The sequence below is a fragment of the Manacus candei genome, unplaced genomic scaffold (genome assembly GCF_025592945.1).
Source record: "Manacus candei isolate 608988 ecotype Guabito, Panama unplaced genomic scaffold, ASM2559294v1 h1tg000018l, whole genome shotgun sequence".
Classification (NCBI taxonomy): domain Eukaryota; kingdom Metazoa; phylum Chordata; class Aves; order Passeriformes; family Pipridae; genus Manacus; species Manacus candei.
Window position 1 is genome coordinate 338349 of NW_026138066.1, and position 22454 is coordinate 360802.

At 38.4% G+C, this 22454-nt stretch overlaps 1 long non-coding RNA gene across 1 annotated transcript; it reads right to left on the reverse strand.

The window, feature by feature from the left end:
* Positions 1-10300: 10300 nt before the first annotated feature.
* Positions 10301-22082, reverse strand: LOC127469529 (uncharacterized). Its single transcript, XR_007904003.1, has 3 exons — positions 21972-22082; positions 15679-16762; positions 10301-10763 (listed from the first exon to the last, which is right to left on the reverse strand). It is a non-coding gene; the product is annotated as an uncharacterized LOC127469529 (long non-coding RNA).
* Between the last annotated feature and the right edge of the window lie 372 nt (positions 22083-22454).

Genomic DNA, 22454 nt, shown 5'->3' on the forward strand with positions numbered 1-22454 from the left:
AAATGGTTAGCAGGTAGCTAACAAGTTGAGATTAGTTTTTGGCTCCAGTATTATCTGACAGGCTATCATTATCAGTCACTAATGTCTTTCACGAAATAAAAGGTCCAGGATATCACTCATGTGGCTCTTTTAAAATGCCCTGAGGTTTTCTGTTTTGGCTTGGTTTTGTTTTATCTCCATCTGAGTGTGACAAAATGTGGCAGACAGGAGGGCACCGCAGAATATTTCTTACTCACATATGTTGAACACAAGATAAGGCTGTGGAAATCAATGCATATATAGAGGCTTTTGTCTTACCCTGTGCCAGAAAGTGTAGCACATTTACTAATGCTGCAACCCTTCACAAGCAGCCAAGTGCAACTTGTTTGATCCTGTATTTATATTGCTACAGTTTATAAGGAAGCATACTGGATATATTTGAAAACATGAGGTGAGGATTTTGAAATAAGTGCCAGTTTTGCTTTCTTAACTCAAACAAGCAACAGGGAGCTTTAAGTGTGGAATAGAGCACTTCTGTATTGGTGTACGATGTTTCATATGTACCATGTGACTCCAAGTTAAAATATACTCTCTTTATATCATTTATTCTCAAGCAATGAGAAACTGATGAAGCAATGGATGGGATTCTATAGGCTGGTTGAAATTAGATCATATCTCATGTTCCTCTTACTCTCATGTACTTATAAACTAGCAATATTTTTAAAATAGAGGTGGGATCAAGCATCTATTGTCTTCAGTAATAAGCCATCTCTTCTTGCTTACCCTATACTGCTAGATGACCTTTAGTCATCTCCAGTCCATGGGCAAAAGAATCCATGGCCTGAGATTGGCTGAAGAAGTGAAGAGTCCTAATTAAGTAGCCACCTAATCCTTTCTTTCATCTTTCTGCACAACCACTAGAGACAAACCTAATGATCAGTTGGAGGATAATGGAGTCTGCTTTTATTTGTTGTCTATCGTTAGTTGATTAGGTTGCCTACTATATTATGAAGGTGCTCCTGTTGAATAGCCCTGTAGATGGTCAATACCATCTCAGCAGACCAGGAAAGGAGCCAAATGAAGTATCTTCCCAGAGCTGGCAAACAACTCAACAGTCAAAGCAACTGCAACTCCATTAAAACAGATAAAGCTCCTATCTGTGAGTCTACCCAGCTGTGACCTTAGATTGGAACTCTTTGCCACTTTTTTTTTTTTGCTCTGCTATTCAACAGCAAGTTCTGCAAAGTCCTGATTCTATTTGCCACATTCACAGGTATGCTCTTGACTGTTCTGAGCTTTACAAAGCTACTTTTCCAGTTTTTTGTCCATTCAGCCTTCCCTTTCTCCCTGTCCTTCAATGAAACCAGACTACCAGGAGAGTCCCAACACAGTGTTTTTTCAGATAATTTTTCCCCTTCCTTGTACTACCAACAGTGGGGATGTATCTCTCTAACTGGCCTGCCAGGTCAAAGCCTATCTGGAAGAGGACAACTGAAAAAAGCAATTTCTTGTTTAAACAACTCATCACAATATTTAGGAAAATAGGCTCATTACTCTCATTTCTAAGGCTGATTCTAGAGCTCCTACTGACTTGAAACTTCAACAGCCCAGTTTTTACCAATTGCCTGTTTGCCCAAAACACATTTCACTTATGGCTGCATTGTCTTTACCTCAGCTATGTTCTTCCCTGCCCTTCTCACTGCCTTCTCCCTACCCGTTGCCACCCCTTGTCCTCAGTGCCTTCAAGAGTTCCTTCTCACTAGTTTATCATTCCTCCTAACCAAACCTTAGCCTTTCTTATACAGATGAAACCAAACCTAAAAAAACTGCCCAACCCCATTGCAGTACATCCTCTATTTGTGGTCATTCAGGCATTATGCCCCTTCTTGCTCCATCTGCCAACAGTTTCTCTCTGTACACACACGGGCCATGGCTGCAGAGGAACACTCCTCTGAGAGAGGATAATCACATGTCCAGTTAAGCCACTATAATTATAGCAGCACAACCAACCTATCGTGACTGTGCTGGGAATTTCACTAGTTTCTATCCTTAGCTGATAAGATCTTCAGGGCACGGAGTGTCTACTCTGTTTGTCCTCTGTGCACAAAGGAGTCCTCAGGCATTACAGGATCAAAAGCAGTTTGTATGGGTAATTCCTTTAGATATATCAGCAAAAGGCATTAAAAACAGCTTTCTAGATTTCTGGAAGTCTAAAGGGAGAAAATTATTTAATGAAAGAACTCTCCCTTTGTCTCAGCCTGTAAATACAATAACTTCCATATTATTCTGTTAAAGAAAAAGACTTCTACTCATACATTTTTGAGTAGTTTTCTTCCTTCTGTGGGACTTGTCACATTCATAAAGCTAAACATAGGTGAATGCCTCTTCAGCATCAATATCCACAACTTCTGATACATATACATTTAAAGACTATATTATTAATACTGTCAGCACTACAGGCAAATATTAAGTCCTACGTATTTATGTTAAATATTTGGTTTTGTTGGCTGAATTTTAATGAATGAATTAAAATACTAACAGAGAAATACTTTTTTTTCTTTGAAGTTGAATAAGTATTTTGGAAACATTCTCATACTATTATATTCACCCCAAATTGTATCTAGTAGGATTTCAAGTGATGAACAGCATTACTAAATATAAAGTAATCATGAAGAAAGTTAGGCGTGTACAGCGGGGAATGATTTTAGAAGGAAACTGAACATTTCAAGTTTGTATTCTGACAGAAAGAAACTTAAAAAAAAAAATGTGGTTCTGACTACCAAGAGAGCAACATGATGTGTAAGTACAGTGCATGCAGCTGTGAATACTAATGCTGGATGAATGACTGTACACATAGCTAGGAAGTCTCACTGGACTCAGCACGATGTTCCCTATTCATAACAGTAAATGAAATTGTCTGTCCAAAAAGAGTCACCACTAACTGCTAAATGGAGCTATATGATTGTTTCTTAGCCACATGGTGTTGACTTCTGCTTATAAATGGCTGACCTACATCTGGGAGACACACCTGAGAAAATCACTGCACTTCAAATTCCGCAATGAAAATCAACGAGAAAGCATTTTAAGAAGAGAATGTGAGAGAGAAAACTTATTCATGAAAAAATGTAAGACACTTGAGATAATTTTTTCCAAGTTCTACATCAAAACCGTCATATATTTCAATAAATATAGCTGAAGAAGTCACTTTTTAAGCTGTTTCACTCTTCTCCCTGTTTACAGAAATAGAAGGAGAGATTTGTCAGTTCATCAACATTTGACTTTCAATTTTCTCGCATTATATAAGCAACTCACCAACCTTCTTTCTCTAGGACTTTATGGCTTCCTTTCCTTCCCTTCTAGCAAATGGCCCATGGAATAAGTGTTTCTCTTTCCTGGGATTTTCTCCATGACATTACATTTGCACACCTCAAGACCATGGTTTTAAGAAGTTGCAATATCAATGTAAAGTTGAAGCCTATAATATGGATTACCAGTTAGAGGGCAATTCAAAGCATGTAGAATTGAAAACCAGGAGCCAGGAAATGTCAGGATGGAAACTTGTCAAACACACTAAGTGAGTAAATATGCCCTTGGAAGTGTAATAAACTGAAAGTGGGATGTCTATGTTTAATAAGCATAGCATTCAGTTAGAATTTGAATTTTTCATTCACAAGCTGTGTTGTGAAATGAAACCTTCCCAATGAGATTTCAAAGGCATTGTAAATCTACCTAAATATATGCCTTTGTTTGGTGTTTGTTTGCTTGTTTGTTTTCTTAGTTTTAAGGTCTGCATTCAAACTAAGAAAAGTAAAGAAACAAAAAAAGTTTAAAAAAAAAAAAACAAAACACCTCCACCTCTTAATTGTTCATTAGCATGGTTTGTTTCCCAGAAGCAGACAACTGTGAATCTGCACACTGTTCCACCTCAATTCGCTAATCCGAGGTTCTGTCCCAGTTTTGTCAACAATTAAAGATAGGCAAATTTACTTGAACTGAAATTCGAATTCACTTTCATACATGTTCATGTATTTAGTCTTGTGTATTACAGGTCAAATAAGAAGGACCCTTAACAAGGGTAAATAAAGCTGTTTCTGCCTTGTTTCCAATAGCCCTAGAGAGTACTACAGGTAGGATTTTAAATGCCATGTATACTGAACTCTCAAGTCTTTCCCCAATATTTCCATTCACATTTCCACATATTTAGAGACTCTGTAATATTGTCCTACCCCTTTTAAAAGCTTTCTTCTCCTAGGGTATTCCCTTGTTTGTACGATGAATTTCCAAGAAGTCCTGTAAAAAAAATCTCTGGGTATTTCTTATGGGTAAATGAATTTCAGAGAACTAAGAGAAAGGTGTTTCAGTCTGACATCTTGTGGATCACTTATATTGAAAGGTGTAAGTTTATAAGAAGTTACAAGTAATTTATCTTCTTGTATATGTTAATTTACATACATTCTTTATACATACACAACAGGTATTTGCTGTATATTTTACACTGGGATACAGTAGCAAGTGAAGCTGTACTAGTCCTGGAAGCTGGGGTCACATCCAACCCAAACCATTCTATGATTCTATGAAATGTATTATATGTATACATAGAAACACTGCAAAATGTATTGTGCATTTTATTCAAAACAGCTTCATACAGATTACAGGGCAGAAACATGTTGTTCTCGCCATAATCTCAGAAACAAAATTTTTCTTGCTGTTTCATTTTCTTGACATTCTATAGGCAGAAAACCTGGCAAAGAATGTGATAATGGAAAATGAAAGCTAGTTTGGTTTTCACTGTAAGGTAGTTCCTATCATAAATAGCTATGTTAACCACCTTAAACACTACTGAAATTTTAAAATAATCTCTGTGTAGGCCATATGCTGCAAAAACACTATACGCATATAAGAAATTGACTTCTTAATTACATATCATACTAATGAAAGCTAATCAGGTATTCACCTATTCTCTGATAATTAGCAGCTGTTACCTGACAGACACCATTTCCTACACATGTTTTTGCTCAGGGTTAGTATGAGAAAAGTTTGCTGAAGGCAGGACTATTTTTGGCCCAGCAACACTTATGTTGCTATGTGCTCTCAGATTACTGGGCAGATAGGCACACAATGAAGTCAAACAGCTGATCTGCAAAACAGAGAACATTGTGTGGTTTCCTCTGCTGGTGCTTGCTTGTGTATAAATATGCACATGTGCACAAACTACGGGTAAGGAAAGGTTATTTTTCTCTAGACAGGCTTGTCAAAGAAAAAAAACCACATCCTGCATCCTGTTAAAAACCTCTGTTAAAATGCAGTTAGAACCCCTCGGCAAGCTGTGTGAAATCACTCCATAAAGTTGTGTCTGTAACAGTTTGTACCTTCTGTTTCACTTAGTAATTTAAAGTTGATCTTAGTTAAGATAGAATGACCATATGTCAGTGCTGTTGCAAACATTGCTTCCTTCAGTCAATTGATAAAGGCATTGTTGAGAGCCTTTGATCACTGCCGTCACAGCAAAGCTGGCAATGGCTGCAGATACAATTTCAGTTCAGGTCAGATGGGAGGATTCTTCCAAGGTCATTGTTAAAAACTAGCCACTACCTTCTGTATAAGACTGGACTCAATATCTTTGATCTGTCCTCTCTTTCCCCAGAGCCATTGGACTGGTCACCTGCTGAAGTACAAACCGAGCTGTCTCTGCAGGTTAGTTAGAATAAGCACCCAAACTTGACCCCATGCATTTTTTTAATGAATATAACAGCCCCTCAGACAATTAAACACACCAATGAGCATGATGGGCTCTTGAAAGAGGGCTGGGGTACATAGGTGAGTTGGCCTATACCACTGATATGTAGAAGTGTAGCTTTTACCGCAGTAGGCAGCATAAGAACCTCTATATAAACAGCACACACAGAAAAGCCTAAACACCCTTTATCAGATATTGATATAGGTTAATTTTCTCAAACATATGCCTGCCTTACAATTAATTTGTTCTTTTAGTTAATACCACTAATGCAGATAGAATTCTACATCCTGTTTCAATTACAGTCGCAGTTACAGAAATAAATATCTGTGTTGTTATCTAACACAGGGATCCTATGGGAGCAGGTGCCTCTGGTCTCCACGCTGCACTCCCCAAAGTCACTTCTGCAAAGGAGGAGGGAAAACCATGCATGTTGGAAACACAGCCTGCCATGCTCTTGCACAAGCAGGGCATAGGACATCATTAAGATGGTTTTACATTCTACTAGAGTAGGGGTACCTTTTTATAGTGTACAGATGAAGATGTCAGGAGGACATCTGAGGTACACAAGACTTCAAACCCAGCAAGGTCTGTCATACTGCATGTGAGTGGGTGACCCATTACAGCCACGTTTCTCCTGTAGACACTTTCCCAGTAGGAGCCAGCTGGGCACTAACAAACATTGACATTGAGCAACAGCTATGGTGGTGACTATTCAGCACTCCATCCACCTTGCTCTAGCCTCATGTGACAATGAAGATGTCCCCCTCCAGACATAGGGATGGGAAAGGGTGGAAATGCACTCCACTTCTCCAGTAAAGACAAGGATTCTTCACTCTGATACACTGTGTCCTTTACAAAACCCTGTTAGGGGAATGAATACAGCTATGACCCCGCTTGCTCCATAACTCCTTTGGGATATGTAGTTTGGCCATGTATGCATTCCTCCTCTGGATTAGACCATCCTATTTCGTAGCTGTTCTAATTTACTTTGAGTTTTGTGATGGATTTTTAAGACTTGATTTTTAAAGATCTTACTTTAGAATGGATATGTGATGATAAACTTTGATCCTGCTGAAACACAGTATTTCACTTTTTCTTCCTGCAGATTAATGAGGTCAAATAAAATCAAGGAAAGACCACAAGTTTCAGGTTCTTTCTTCCAATGAATCTAACCCAAGCAGAGACATATGACTTAATTCAGTGAAGCTTTTCGTGTTATAACTGGACTCACCCTAGAAGGACAGCCCCCAAAGAGATCCTTTACTGAAGACGAATGGATGTCTCTGAGAAAAAAATGTACTAGTCTTCATTTCAGAGGCATGTTCCTTGGTTTTTGGTAGTGTTGGAATGTATTAGTTCCCTGAATGGGACATATCTCATATATCAGTTAAGACTGGAAATGCTATGATTCTATCGAGGGTAGCAAAGGGAAAATCCCAGCTTTGAAATTCTTTATTACTCAAACATATCTCTAGGGCACATTAAAAAAAAAAAAAAAAAAAAAGAAAAAGCAAAAGTCTTAGTTCAGACTTGAAAAAGGCGGGGAAATCCCTGGGAAGACAGAAAAGGAGAACCTGACATTTACTTAGGACTTGCAACTAGGCTAATTCTGAGGAAAATGCTAATCAAGACGGAGAACCATAAGGTTCAGTGCCAGTTGCAGAAGATTAGAAGATTACTCGGGACAGTTGTATGGTCTATAACTGTCTGCAAGTCCCTAACTTCAGGCATCTTTTGGAAATTTGCTAGCTGACCCTTGAAGCATCTTTTTTTCTTTTCCTCTTCCCATCCTTTCCAGACTTTTAAATCCTTTTTAGTGCTGTTCATAGAAGTCAACAACTGAAGACAGCAATTCCACTCTATGAAAATCACCTTTCCTTTCTGCAATGTTAAACAAGACCAGTGGGAGAAAGCAATTATTAGGGACTTGCTACTGCAGTAAACAAATGTCAGTCAGTAGAGAAAATTAAAATATTACAGACTAGAAAGCAGATCACCAAAAGCAGATGAGCCTAAGGGAGAGAAATACCACTTTGATCTAAAATACTCTTTCATGTCAGTCATACCCAGTGCGAAAGAAGAGTTTGGTCTCCCACCACCTTTTTATCATGTTTCAGTTTAAGATATGCAAACAAAAGTCTATTCAGGTATGTGCCAAATAAAGACAACACTTAGGCTAAAAAAAATGAAAAATCCCAAAGAAAAAAGATACATACATTTAATTTTAATGATTATACTTGGTATACATTTTTTGATTGACTGGTGTCAAGGAAACTAGTGATGGGCTAGAAAAATTTCCCTGATAATATGTAACTCAGAAGTGTTGGAAATGTAGGAAAAATTTTTATATTACATATGAAATTCGGGATGACTTTGAGGAATTAAGTAGTACAAATGAAGGTATATTTAACAGTAGAATCTGTGTCTTTGGTGTACAGCACAGTCACCAGCTGTCCAAATACCAGCACTGTCCTTTGACCATAATGAGGCAAATGAAGCTGCAAGAAGCATTAGACAAAATTATGTTAATTGGAACAGAAGTGGGGAAAATCAACCCACTTGGCTTTGAGAAGAGTTAGATCATTGTACAAAATGGATTACATTATATGATTGCCTGCAATAGCAGGGGCTTATGTTCCAAGAAACCTGGATCTTCTTGTGGAAGTCAAAGTAAAAACAAGATTGAGAAGACAAGTTCTACAAAAGTTATTGAAAATATGCCTTGCAGCAAGATGTGAATTATTATGCTTGCAGTAGCCTGAAAACTATTATTTGTTCAGGTTTTTCAGGAAATCAGGAAGCAAGGACTCTGAGAGTCTTTTGTCTGTACACAGCAGCTTTACTTCATTTTCTATAATCGTTGAGAAGATTAACCAGCAATGAATAAGAAGATTTAGGAACAGAGAGAAAAAAAAAAGATATTTGATTGCTTTGTTGATAACTGGATAAAACAAAAAAGGATATTTGTGAGACAGAGTGGTAGAAGGATGACCAATAGGCTCAAAACTATCTAGAAGCAGTGGGTACTGGCAATGCAAATACAGCTTGTTTATGGCAAAGCTGTGCACTTCCGAGCAGGATCTGGGCAAAAGTCAATGTTATCACAGTAGGTCTGCATAGGATCTGCTGCAGAGGTGTACCACTCTTCAGAGTAAGTGCTGTCTGGCAATAAATTATCAAGTCTTGTGACAAATACTTAAAAGGGATATACCAATTATCTAAATGGAAAGAAAACTCTTTGCATACATGATTGAACTTTCATGCTATCTGTATAAAGAGTCTGGGGAGTGTGACGTGAGTCATGGCTAGCTTTTTTTTCCAGAAGACTGCTGAATAAGTTATTAGACAGGCAGCAACCCTCAGGTCAGTATACTGGCCTGAGGGAATAGGTAAAAACAGAAGAAAGAATGAAGAAATAAAGAAAAAGAGGGTGAGAGAGAGCAGTTGCTCATACAATACTCTCCTGCTTCCAGGTAAATATGCTTTCTAGTGTCTTAAATTTCTTCCTCTAATAAGAGGTTGAAGGCTGTACTGAACTTTAAAGGCCTTCATTAGTTGTTAAATTATGCTGAGACCAACCACAGTGTAGCTATTCAATAGAGATATTTCATTATTTTGTTACTAGACTGCTTAGCATCTCAATACCAGAAACAAAAAGCCCCAAAGACCAAGCACAAATTAGAGCTTTTAATCTCTAGGACAGCTGATCTTTCTGAGTATTCTGGAACAGACATCTTTCTCCCTGATACTAGTACTAGACTGGTACTTAGAAGAGTTCTTCTTGTATCAATGAGAACTCTTTAATTGTTTTCTTTAAATGGGCATTTCTTTCATTTTGTTCATTCTTGAGGATTTGCCTCTCGTAGCAAAGATATTCTTGCCCAAATTTACTGACTAGCCAGCTATGCAGCAGTTCAGAACCATGCAAGGATCTGTGTAGGGAAAAGGGAGATGTTGGTACCCCAAAGTTTCTGTGGGCAACTGGGAGGTTACATCTATTTAAAAGGACTATGTCTGCAGCAAAAACAACTCCTTTCTTCTGTAGTTTTGTTCAAGCTACAAAACATAATTGGACACTCAATGATTTATTCTAAATTAAATTATATGACTCATGCTTGCACCATATCAGAACTGGTTTGATTTGAATGCAGACTGTCTCCCAATTCATGTATGCTTACTCCAGGAAAAGCAGCAGCAAACATCAGGGAGATGATTATTTCTTTGCTCCACCATTTCCTGTCAGTCTTCATCAACATGAAAATAAAATTGTCACACAGCATAAATAAGGTAATATGAAAATATGGTCACTGAAAGTGGACTAAGTGGTTCTTTCAACATGGAGGAAGATTCTCCTTTGATCATATTTGCAGTTATCAGTTACCTGACAGAGAAAACCACACAGATTTCTCTCTCCCTTCCTCCAAAGTGTTTCCCTCCAGTATGTTTTACTGAAGTCTCATCACATCATAAATGCCACCTCAGAGCTCTTTTTAATTACTGCCTAAGAACATGACTGCAGTTGAATAGCAAAAGTTAGACTCATTTTAAAATTTTTATTTCATGCGCTTTCAGCCACTTTGCAGACTACACCAAAGCTGAGTGGTGCATTTGATTCACTGGAGGAAAGTAATACCATCCAGAAGGACCTTGACAGGCTTGGAGAAAGGATCCATGCAAATATTTTGAAGTTCAACAAGACCAACTTCAAGGTCCTGCATGTAGGTTGGGACAATCACCAGTATCAAATACAGACTGGGGGATGAGTGGATTGAGAGCAGCCCTGCGGAAAAGGACTTAGGGGTACTGGTAGATGAAATGTGCCAATGTGCTCTTGCAGCCCAGAAAGTCAAGTGTATCCTGGGCTGCATGAAAAGTAATGTAGTCAACAGGTTGAAGGAGGTAACTCTGTCCTTCTACTCTGGTCCCATGAGACCCCACCTGGAGTGCTGCATCCAGCTCTGGGGGCTCCAGCACAAGAAGATGTGGACCTGTTAGAAAGGGTCCAGAGGAGGGTCGCAAAAATTATCAGAGGGATGGAACACCTTTCCTGTAAAGAAAAACCGAGACAGTTGATATGACACTTATTTTATTAATTATATTTATTATATTATTATTACCATAACATTATATTATAATATTATTATTTTAATATTATATTATTGTCTATTAATTATTATATAATAATCATTATATTAATTATTGGCTCAGACCAACTCGAGTTGGAGGGGGAAGGGACAGGTCAACTTTTATGAAGGTGAAATGGTCCCCTGCTCCATACTCCCCCCCCTTGGAGCATCTTTGGGTAGCCCTGGAGCAGCTGTCAGTCACTGGCACACAGAAAGTGCTGCCCCACACCCTGTCCAAGGGCCCCAGAGTGGCCAGTGGGCCAGAAGGCCCTCCTGGGGGGGATGGCCACAGGGAACCAGAGCAGATAAAATCAACACCATGTGGTCATGGTGCGGTCACCACCCTGTCATCTCCTAGACTCCTGTAGCTGGATCTACACTGGATCTGAGATGGTAGCTATAATATGTCTTTTTCTCTCTCTTTCTTTACTTCTTCTTCTCATCTCCTTTCTCGATACCTGGGTAACTTAAAGCTGGATGTGTTGGATTTTGCTAAGTTGTATATGGGCTAGCATGTGCTAAGTCAATGCTTTGTGGAATGCTTTATTTTGGTTGAATGTTGTCCCTTAAACTTTTGCCAAGTTCCCTTATCTTCTAAAATTTAGCAGTAAAAGTATGTTGACCTCCTGAGAAATGTGTGCAACATCTCCCCGGACTCTCTCAAGATATTAAAAGAACAAGACCCTTATAATAAATCCAGCAAACAAATTTTTGGAGCCTTGTATATTTAAAAGTAAAACCCCTTCAATGAGCTCATAGCTCAAACCTGGGGTCTTACAGTTAGGGTTGTTCGACCTGGAGAAGACAGGGCTCCGAGGAAACCTTATAGCAGCCTTTCAACATATAAAGGCTTATTAGAAAGACAGAGACACTTTACCAAGCCCTGTAGTGATAGTAAAAGGGGCATAAGTTTTAAACCAAAAGAGAGTAGATTTAGTCTGGACATAGGAAAGAAATTCTTTTATGATAACAATAGTGAGACACTGGAACATGTTGCCCAGAGAAGCTGTGGATGTCCCATCCCTGGAACTGTTCAAGGGCACATTGAATGAGACTTTGAGCAACCTGATCTGGTGAAAAATAACCATGCCTATGAGATTTGGACTACATTAACTTTAAAGGCCTCTTCCAACCCAAATCATTCAGTGATTATAAGATTCTGTGATTCTATTAGAACAAATTTTTTCAGGATCTCGGTCCCCGATATGACACCTGCAGACTGACTGCTATATCTACTTAAGTATACCACAAGAAGGAATTCCTCCCCAACACACTAGAAATTTGTCAAACATTACCAGTAAAATTCAGTTCAACTGTGTACCCAGCCATGCCTGGACAAAACTTCTAGGAGGTTTATTTCACTTATTATATTTATTCATTTTCCTACAACTATGTTAGAGATTCAAATAATGTCAGCGTGAAATGAAGAGTTTTGATTAAAAAAAGAAACAGCTACAACCTTTATTCAATATCTTAGTTTACTCCATATTTCTACTGAAAAATTTTTTGATTCAAATGTAATTTCTTTCTTTCTTATTCTTTTAGCACCTCCACTTTTTATCAATCATCTCACTAGAAAGGTTATTGCTGCAGAACTTCCTGCTGAGATCATATTAGAAAGCAGAGGGAGTATCACAGAGGAATACATTTTCATATTTTTGGTATCACCTTTCTCCTTTTAATTTCCTCTCTATTTGTATGGGAGGAAGGGGAGAGTCAGGAGTCCAGTGTCTGAAAGACTTACTAAATTATCTTCCTGTCATTCTCTGCTAATACAAGATTCTTCCTTGCATGGCATCAGTTACTGTTTTGCCAAGTCAACAAAGACCCAAACAGACAAACATTCTTCTCAGGAAGACTCATATCTCACTCTTGCAAAGGCTTGTTTCATGCTTAGCCTAAACAGTCCTTTTAAAGGCCTTCCATATAATTCTATCAAATAGTAACACCCAAACTATTTTCCTTCCTTGGAATTTAACAGCCTTCCGTTATTTGCAGATGTTTGTGAGAAAGCAGTTTTGTTCCGTAAGCATCATACACAATTGTTGCATCACAGAGTTAGCCCAGAAATAGAGTAAATTTCAGCCCCAAAATGTCACAATCCTTGTAGACAGTTAAAAAAAAAGCCTTAAAGAACAGAAATGTGCAGGCAACCTTAGCTATTGGTTTTGTTATAAACTTCAGCTTCCCAGAAGTAAAGGGTGGTAAGAGCTTATATTTGTGCAGAACTTTGAAGATAAAAGTATAGAAAGTTCTTTCTGTATACATATGTGATAGTTATGTAGATGAACACTGGACAAGAGCCTCTGTGGCTGAGAAGCCACTGTCTGAACTTACAGTGCAATAGCTGTTTGTTATGCAAGACAGGATTTCAGTAAAACCCATTGGACATTCTTTTTTTTGTTCGTGTTGCAGTTTGGGTCTGTATATGACATGTTTAAAGGCACACACATAAGTATATGCACGTACAGGCATTCGCTACTGCTTATTTTCCAAATCTATCTTTCCAAACAAAAGCAATACTAAAATAGAAATAATGTTGGGATCCTATGGAATTTAGTAATTTAGCTGAACAATATTCCAAGATTTTTTAAATTGTATTCAAAATTTCTTTTTAAATTAATACATTCAAATTTAAATTTAACTCAGAACATGACAAGACATAGAAATACTCAATTACAATATAAATAGTGTATGTTTCTTAAGCATACTCTTTCTGACATAGAAGGAAGATGAAAATATTTCAAAAACAATAGTTACATTTACTATTACTAATTCCATATTCCTTCACCATTACCCTAATGATAATAATAATCGTCTAGCACTTGAAATGTAGCTTGTCTGCTTGTTTTCTAGCAACTTCCTTGTAATCATGACAAATATTTCTTACCAAAAAAAATCTGTAATTATCTTTCTTTCAAGGTTCCATTATTTTAGTTCCTGTTAATATCATATTTAGAAGATAAGAGCTAGTTCCTTTTGGGAAAAGTGTTTCAGAAGTTAACTTTTAGCAATGCTTCTTCCCTTCTTCATAGCTATTACATGGCCAGAAAATTCCTTAATACATTTCTTATTTTATTTTCAAATCAAAAAGTAAGATTAATGTGGTGATTCCTGTAAAAGGAATGCTTTTCTAATATTGTGACAACTAATGTATGAGAGAAGAGTAAAAGCTCCTGGTTTGCATCACTCCTACACATCTGATAGAAAATCCCCATCCATGACTCACATGTGGTACAAGACAAGCAATAAGCCCACATGATTACTGTGATTCTTAACTTGCAGCAACCAGAGAAATATGGGGCTTTCCAGATCACTAGGGCAATGTAAGCAACTTTTTAGACTGATGAACTATTATTTGTGTCAATTCACTTGCATCAAATTTTAAACAGCACAGAGATCACAGACAGAAATTTCCCAAGGAGGAAGAGCTTCTGGTGACTGACACAACACAACGGTTTGCACCATTTTCTGCAATGTGCAGACAGTGCAAATGAATAGGAAAGGAGTAAATACATCACAAAAAGGATAGTCACTGCAGACAGTGAGTTTAGAACTTCTTCAGTCGCCTGTCCACAAACGATTGATGTATGAGAAACAATTACAACTAAATTTGTGTTCTCCTATAAATTCCCCATTGTAATTTTCTTCCCCTTAGAACTGGTCTCTTTGTGGTTAGGGTGTATTTTTACCCACATTTACTTGTGCCAGTTAGAACAGATATGCAGTGAAATACCATTTGAGGTATCATAGTGCTGGAGAAAAATGTTATAGTGAATTAATTTCATGAGAAAATGCCAGTCCACCAAAATCAAAATGTATTGTGCAAGGCTGTTAGCCTCAAAGCCTTCTGGCAAGCCTTGTGTCATGATGTCACTAGATAGGACATTGAGCACCTGTGAGGCTCAGGCTAGAACTGCCTCGGGGACCTGAGGACTTTCAGAGGTTGTCATGTGCAGCTTTCCAGAATTCTGTGTCCTTTCCAATGGCGACAAAGCCTTGGGATCTCAATCCATCCTGAAGTTTTTGCTTCTCCTGCGGGTGTAGGGAACCTGGCAGCCTTGAAAACCCTGACTCATGCCAAGACTTGGAGGTCTGTCTCTCATGCTCATTGATTTTGGCTCCTACATGACACCAGGGCTTCTAACCTCCTGCCTGTGTAATTGACTTTGCTTGTATAGCCAAGCCAAGAGATGCAGTGCTTAGCTTTTCACTCTGGCTTTCACTATGGATTTGCTAAGCCAGATGATTTGACAAATTTCTAGTTTTCCACATGTAGGCATCTTTATGTTTCATTTCAAAGTGGATCACTTTTGGTCAGCAGGTCTGCACTCCTGAGTTAACGCCAGCTTAGCTTTATCTTTAGATGTATCTTTGTAAAGCCACAAGCTTCTAAGGGCAAAATCAGCTGCTCTGCTCATCTAATCAAACCATCTCTGTGTTAAAGAATCTAGTATTGAAAAGATACTTCCAACGAAAAATATTACATCTATATTTTTTGGCCAAGAAAAGTTACACCAAGTTATCCTCAATGTCTCTTTCAAACTGGTATTCTGTGATTTGGGATGTTTTCTTCTTTGTACTCATATGTTAGTGTTGGGGGTTTTTTAGGTCATAATGGTGCTGTGCCAGCTGATCTCTGTATGCCAGCTAATCTCAATACACATATGCCTTCTGCCCAATGGTAAGATTTGAGTTACCCTTATATTGTTTTTCAATTTTGTGGAAAGAAAAGACCTCAGTATATGATAAGTGGCACTAAACTAACGAAATATAATGTTGGTTTTAGGCTTCACCACCAAGAAACTCAGATGACATTGCTAAGGGGTCTCGCACCTTTTTGTTCTCCCTGGCACAAAGTTAACCTGCATCTGCAGTGAAGACTGGGTCAGAGTAGCAGAGGAACAGCTGTTTTCCAGTTGTATGACTGGGAGTACATGCTGCAGCAGGCAGTTATAATGGCAAAGTTGTATTTTCTAATCGCAGTAAATTCACCTTTGAATAGAGTACTAAAGGTATTTCCATATTCTCTGCTGGAACCAAAGGGACAGACTGTGAGAGAAAAATATATAATTATTCATTTTATTAAGATTAACCAGATTTTTTTTTTTTTCTCAATTTAAAATCAAAACAGAAAACTTCAGTAACTGGCTTATCTCCAGTAGCCTCATCTAGAACAAGCCCCACAGCTCTGCTGCAAGGTAGTTGGGAGAACTTATCAGCAGATCACTAAACAAAACCAGCTTGCTCTAAATTTACGCACCCCCTCTTTTTCTTTTTTTGAGTGATTCTCTTTCAGTGCTTAAAATGGCCTGTTCAGACATTTAAAGAATAGTAGCAGAATTCAAAATAACTCAAAGAGAATTTAAATAGAATATTACTAAGGTTGGTTGCTGGTTCTGCACCAGCTTCTCTAGTTATTGTGTTTATTAGTTTTAAAATCATATTTTCAATTTTTTTATTTGTGTCTTCCCTTTGACTTCAGTGGACATCAACACAAACACAGGAAGGAGTGTATGAACTTTGGGCATGGAAATCACACTACTTTAAAACAGTAGTTGTCAAATTTCTTGCAGAGTGAGATGAAATTTAATGTAAATTATACATTACACTGGTATATATTTCCTAATACTTTGCTTGTAGATCATAAGCTGAAACACACCATTGAAATCTGTACCTGCCTTTCATACTGTTTCATATAAAGCTTTCATTGATTGGGGTTTCTTGTGAAAGGATTTCAGTGTCCTGTTGAGGCTAAAGAGAAAAGATACAATGAGAAGTTCACAGGAATTGTGTTACCTCATGTGATTTGTCTCCCACTACTTAAGTTCTTAATTTTCTCTTCCATACAGTTTCCTTAGAGTTCATTTTATCAAATACACTTTCATGCAGGACGGATGCAATGCCAAATTTCTGATAGCTGTGAAACAAAAAAGTAGCACTGATATTTCACAAGCAATACAGTCTGCTATTCCTAGATCATAATAGATTAAGATAATAAAATACATTTTCACAAGCACATTTTGTAGAATGCTTTGCAGGTCCCTGAGGTTTCCCTGTCTTCCTCGTACCCATTGAAACAGCTGAAATTTCACACTAAATCTGTGTCTTTCAAAGTGGGATTCCAAATAAAAACTGGGTTTTGTTTCTTTGTAAAAAATCTTCCAGGGTCAGTCAGCAGTTCCCTGGATCTAAGTACGCACCTACAGCTCCCAGGAGAGCTTCGCTCCACCAAGCTGAGTTTGGTTACATCTTGCACGTTTGCAAGACAGCAAGGTTTAGAACCTCAGAAGGGACAATGGGTTACAATTCACTCAGCTGGCCAGTTGTCTCACTAAGGCACACTAAAGATTTTGCAGAACTAATGTAGGGCTTGGTCTTTTGCCAAAAGAGCTAGACTTCAAAGTCTCCTTTACAGTATTCATCTTAATACAATGCTTTCTTCAGTTTTCAGATATACTGCCTCTTTGTTTAGCACCTTATTCCTAGAGATTTAACAGCAGGGAGTTTGGGTCCTTCACATTTCCAAGACAGAGAGCAGGGAGTTATAGGAAGCCCAGGATTTCCTTCCTTGCTCCTAGTCTTCATGTACCTTTTTGAATGGCACACATATGGCATGTAAGATGAAACACTCATCCTGCAGCTGATGAGCAGCACTAGGGGAGAGATACAGCAAAGTAGAAATGGAGGACTGATTTATATCTATGCAGAGCATCATTTCCATGTGACCTTCTTCCCCACTTGTAGCCTCATGGCCAACGCAACCCATGCAGGATGGTGCTTACACACTCAAAGCAATGTCATTTTAATAGTTGAGTACCTGCTGTGTCATAAGTGACACACTGTGTTTATTTGAATGAGCACAACATTTTCCTCTGACAGAAGGATATTCTCAAGATAGCATTCCATGACTTCTGATAGTTTCTTTCTTATACTTCTTTGGCGTTAACCATGCAGAGAAAGCTCACGTAGACTCTAATACTATGTCCAACACAAGTTCAGTTCTTTCTAGGACTGCAGCTTGCCTGGTCAGGACTGGATACTTGTTTTCATTGAATTCAATTACAGCTTTGCCCAGACCTTGCCTGGAACAATAACATCAGGGAAAGGACCACCCATGGGCTGTCATACACATAAAATGATGTTATAAGTATAATTTCAGGCAAATAAGAAGGTCCATATTAGATTAAATTCATGTCCAGACACTCTAAAGTGAACATTACTGTCAGCATTAGTGGTGTCAAGCAGCAAATAGGCCACACAGAGGGGGAGAGAACCAAGGCATGTCAACACAGAAGTGCACATCCCCAATATCACCTTCATTTCCAGTAGCAAGAGGCTGACAAGTTCTTATAGCATGAGAGAAAACATTCACTTTTTTGTCTAATAATTATGATTCTGGAAATTCTTGCTGCTAATTTTTTTTCTTAGTTCTTGCTAAACTACTCTGTGACATCCAATGTCAGACAATATTTACTTACGTACCTTGGAAAAAACATATCCTTTTGATTTACTGTCTTTTAATCTCACTTAAAGTCTCTTCATTTTTGGGGTGTTGGGCTGGAAGACAAAAGGCTTCAGTCCTGCCTTCCCACATGCCAGTCTGGAAGTTTGTATGCTCCAACTTGAAACCAAGAGCCTGGATTCCCATCCCTATGGCACTCACATCCAACCTACTTCTTAATCCCAGGCAGCAAGGAAGAACTTGCTCATGCAGCAAACACAGCTGTATGCCTCCTCCTGTGCCTGTGACATCCCAGCACAGACCACCAAATTCTTCCTACTACCAGCCTGTTAGAAAAGATGATGGGCAGGGATTGCTGCTGACTGTGAAGGGAGAGGAAAAATGAAGGAAACACTGATCTAACCTGAAGGCAAGAATTAATCCATGCTAGACAATGTGAAGTGTGGAAAGTATGTCTCAACAGAGCATGCAGTAATCAGTTGACCTGAATTAATGTAAAATTCCCCATCTTCTCAGAAGGACTTTGTTTGACATAGTCCTGACATAACAAAAGCAAAGGGCACTTGTGAGAAACACTCCCTATGCAGTAAAAATTCCAAGGTTCCTCATGCTGTCAAAGCATGATCAAAATAGATCAATATTGCAAATGTTGTCTCCCAAATTGCCGTCATTGTTTACATCTGACTCTGATATAACCTCAGGAATATAACAAGCTGTAATAACCACCTTTTTGACGTTAATGATTTCCCAGTTTGATGTGAGATATTATGCTGACACATGTATCTGTCTTCCTGTTATGTACTAGGCAGAGTATTTTGTAAGAAATAGGATGCTGCAGAAGGGAGAGTAGTCAATAATTTTTTTGACCTACCAGATTCTGTTAATTTTAAATTTCTGTCATATAACCATTTCTTGGCACTTATATTGGCTTTCAGTTACTCATTTCAGCTAATATAGAGGATCTTTTAGATTTTAAAGATGCTATGAAACTCCTCCTGAATACACATAGCCATTTTATATCTATCAAGCAAAATTGTTATAGGTGGTTACCCACAAAACACTATGCTCTTTTAAAACCAATAATTTAATGACTGCTCTGCTACTAAATTCCTCAACTTCTCACGCTAGAATAGTTCATTTTGCAGTTAGTTTTGATGGGTTTAATGGTTCCTAATTTCCTATTTGTTGAAATATATTGTTTGCAGTCTTCATAAATGCAAAGAATCTGATATAATAAAATGGTCTTGCATTGAATCTAAGAGGAAATTTGTTATCAAAGAAACATAGTTTCTTTGCCATGAGTTTTAATAATAGTATTATTACTAGATTACGCTTCCCACTGAGATGCATGTGAGCATGGTTGCCTTTTTCCTTTGATTCCTTTGATAAAGGCCAGCCTACAACTTCATTTAAATTCACTGAAACTACTACTATACTTAATCTTAGGTACATAGCTGCATGCTTGACAGAGTTAGGATTTTGTTACTAGTATGTCTTACCATTAGGACAGGAAAAGAATGGCTGATACTCTCTGCTGAACCCCAGAATTTAAGGGAGGACATGGTAGAAGGAGTTGTGTGATTAGATACACAATGACCACTCATATTCAGGGCTATTAGCTGGATCCTAGCAACAGATGTCATAGTCTACATGAAACAACTTTGCAAGGCAAAAAGAGGGTGTATGTAGAGAGGCATGTGGAACTGATTTTTAATGTGAAATACCTCTGCACACACTAAAGACAAGAAAGACAAAAAAAGCTGTTTAGTGATACAAGTCAAAGGCAAAGTGTTTCCATAGCAAATGGGCAAATGCTTGGGATTTTCCGATTCTATTCCTCCTGCACCATGAGCCTTAAACGAAGTTAGTGTAGTCAAGGGGTGGGTTACTGCTTTCTCAGCTGTTCACACAAAAGAACACTTTGCACCTGTCCCCAGCGAATGAAAGTTTGCTTTGTGTAAAAGCAGTTCATCACCCCAGCCTTGGCATCTGGGGGGTGGCGGAGCAGGCAGAGCCCAGATGCATTCTGGCTGAAGTCAGCATGCTACTGAGGAGGAAGAGGAAGGCTGAAGGGCAGGTCCTGCAATCAAGCTTCATAAGATTTAACATGTAAACATGCCCCCACCTGAAGTTTGATGTCATAGCAAAAGCAAACAGCAGGGATAGTCTGCTAAGTGTAAGCAAGAGAATGTGTATTTTTCACTTTAATCCCAGGTCTATTTAGTTTATTGTATTTGCTTAAGGCTAGAGTAATTTTCCTATCTACCACTGAGGTATTATTCAGAAAAACCTGGACTACATTGTCCCTGTATAATTATAAAGCAGTGCACTCCATGCTTCCTTTGATGTTCTCTTAGATTTACATCTCCTAAACTGTTATTTGCCTCAGACGTTGCCATTAGGTTTGTGCCAGGCCCTCAGATGGGGGAAATGACTGTAGGTCTGTGCAATCTCAGGGAAACCCCAGAAGTTCATGTCAGTGAGAGGGTCTGGACTATCCTGGAAAAGTCATTTCTCAGCTGGCACAGTTATGGCAAGGGCATAGATTGTGATTAGAGCTGAGAAAACATGAGGAGCTAGGTAAGTATTTCTATATTAAAAAATAAATAAAAAATAGATTTAAAGCCAAAATCCTATGACTAAAATAGCAGCTTCTCCTTTTCTCATTTCAGCTGGTGACCCAGGACTCTGAATGCTTCTCCTCAGCACAGGAATCACAAACAGGGCACATGGACCGTCCGTCTGGGCCAGCACAGCAACAGCCAGATAGACCTAGATTTACTCTACATCTTCACTCTTCTGACCTTCAGAATATAACACCTCCCACCCCCACTTTAATCCTCAAGTCTTTATTTTGGAGCTTATAATAAATCAATAGACAGCAGAAGAAAATCCCTGTGGGAGCAGCAATTGTGGCCCTATTATAAAAGCTTCAATTCCCCACCTGCCACTTTATCAGCAAAAAGCTTGGATTCCCCACTCCAGCCCAGATTATGTAAAACTATTCAAATCCTGAGTGACAGTAGTTATGAAGACAGCTGTTGGACTCTCCAAATGGAGGAGGCAGGAGCAAATGCTATGGAGTCCAGTAAGAGCTGTTTTTCTATTCGCCCTCCCAGAGATCCTTGCAATGCCTTTGTTCTTCTTTTTTTTTTTTTTTTTTTTTTAGTTCAGGTGGAGGGATATGAATAATCAGTCAAAGAAGTGAAAAATTCCCAAACCAAAAGTTCTCAGAAGTGCCCTTTAAAAACAGGCACTGATTCAGAGACAGTTCTCACACTCGCACACTCCCCTCACCCCTATCCAGCCAATCCCCTTTCTCTCCCCACCATTTTTTCAGCAGTGTTATTTTTCATAGAAAGTGGCAAAAGATGGTGGGGTGAGATGCTGTGTGAACCGGTCATTTTTCAACACCATTCAGCTTGATAAGTTTCTGAGAAGAATATTACACCAGAAAGATGCAATCATATTTTCAGTCAATCAAATGTATAGGCACTCCTCTTCAGCACACTAAAATTCTACCATTGTCAAAATTACCATTCTTGGTTGTATTTCAAACTACTGTTTACCAATAGAGGTTTGAAATTCAGGAATACAAAGTGGTTTCCCATGACAGTGGTTACCATGCATTGGGGAAGCTAGAGCAGGAATTTCAGCCACTCACCATCACACTGAATTGTGAAAGCCCTGTTGAATTCCCTCTGTTCATTGCATTCTGAATGCTCATGCCATAGTTACAGGAGTAATTGGAGAAGCCTGTTGGTTTACACCTCTTTTTTACAAAGATTGACTGTTCACAGAAGTCAATAAGGAATGTTTTATTACTGGGAGGTGGATCAGGCCAATGAAATTTTGCTGTATCTGCAATGTTCATTTGACCTACATCGCATCTGAGATCAGCTCTAACAGTACGATGTAGCAGCATTTGATAAAACCTCCAGGATGCATAACAAAAACATACACAAAACATGCCTATTGCACTATGACCACAATCTTTTCAACCTTGTCTTTAGTTCTGATCAAGAGCTGATTTCTTATCTTTGTTGCGTTTGTACAGCTACATTTTTCATGTACAAACACAGGCCTTTAATTTGTTTGGTTTGGCAACACAGAGATGTCATAAAACAGTATCAATAGAAAAACTGGA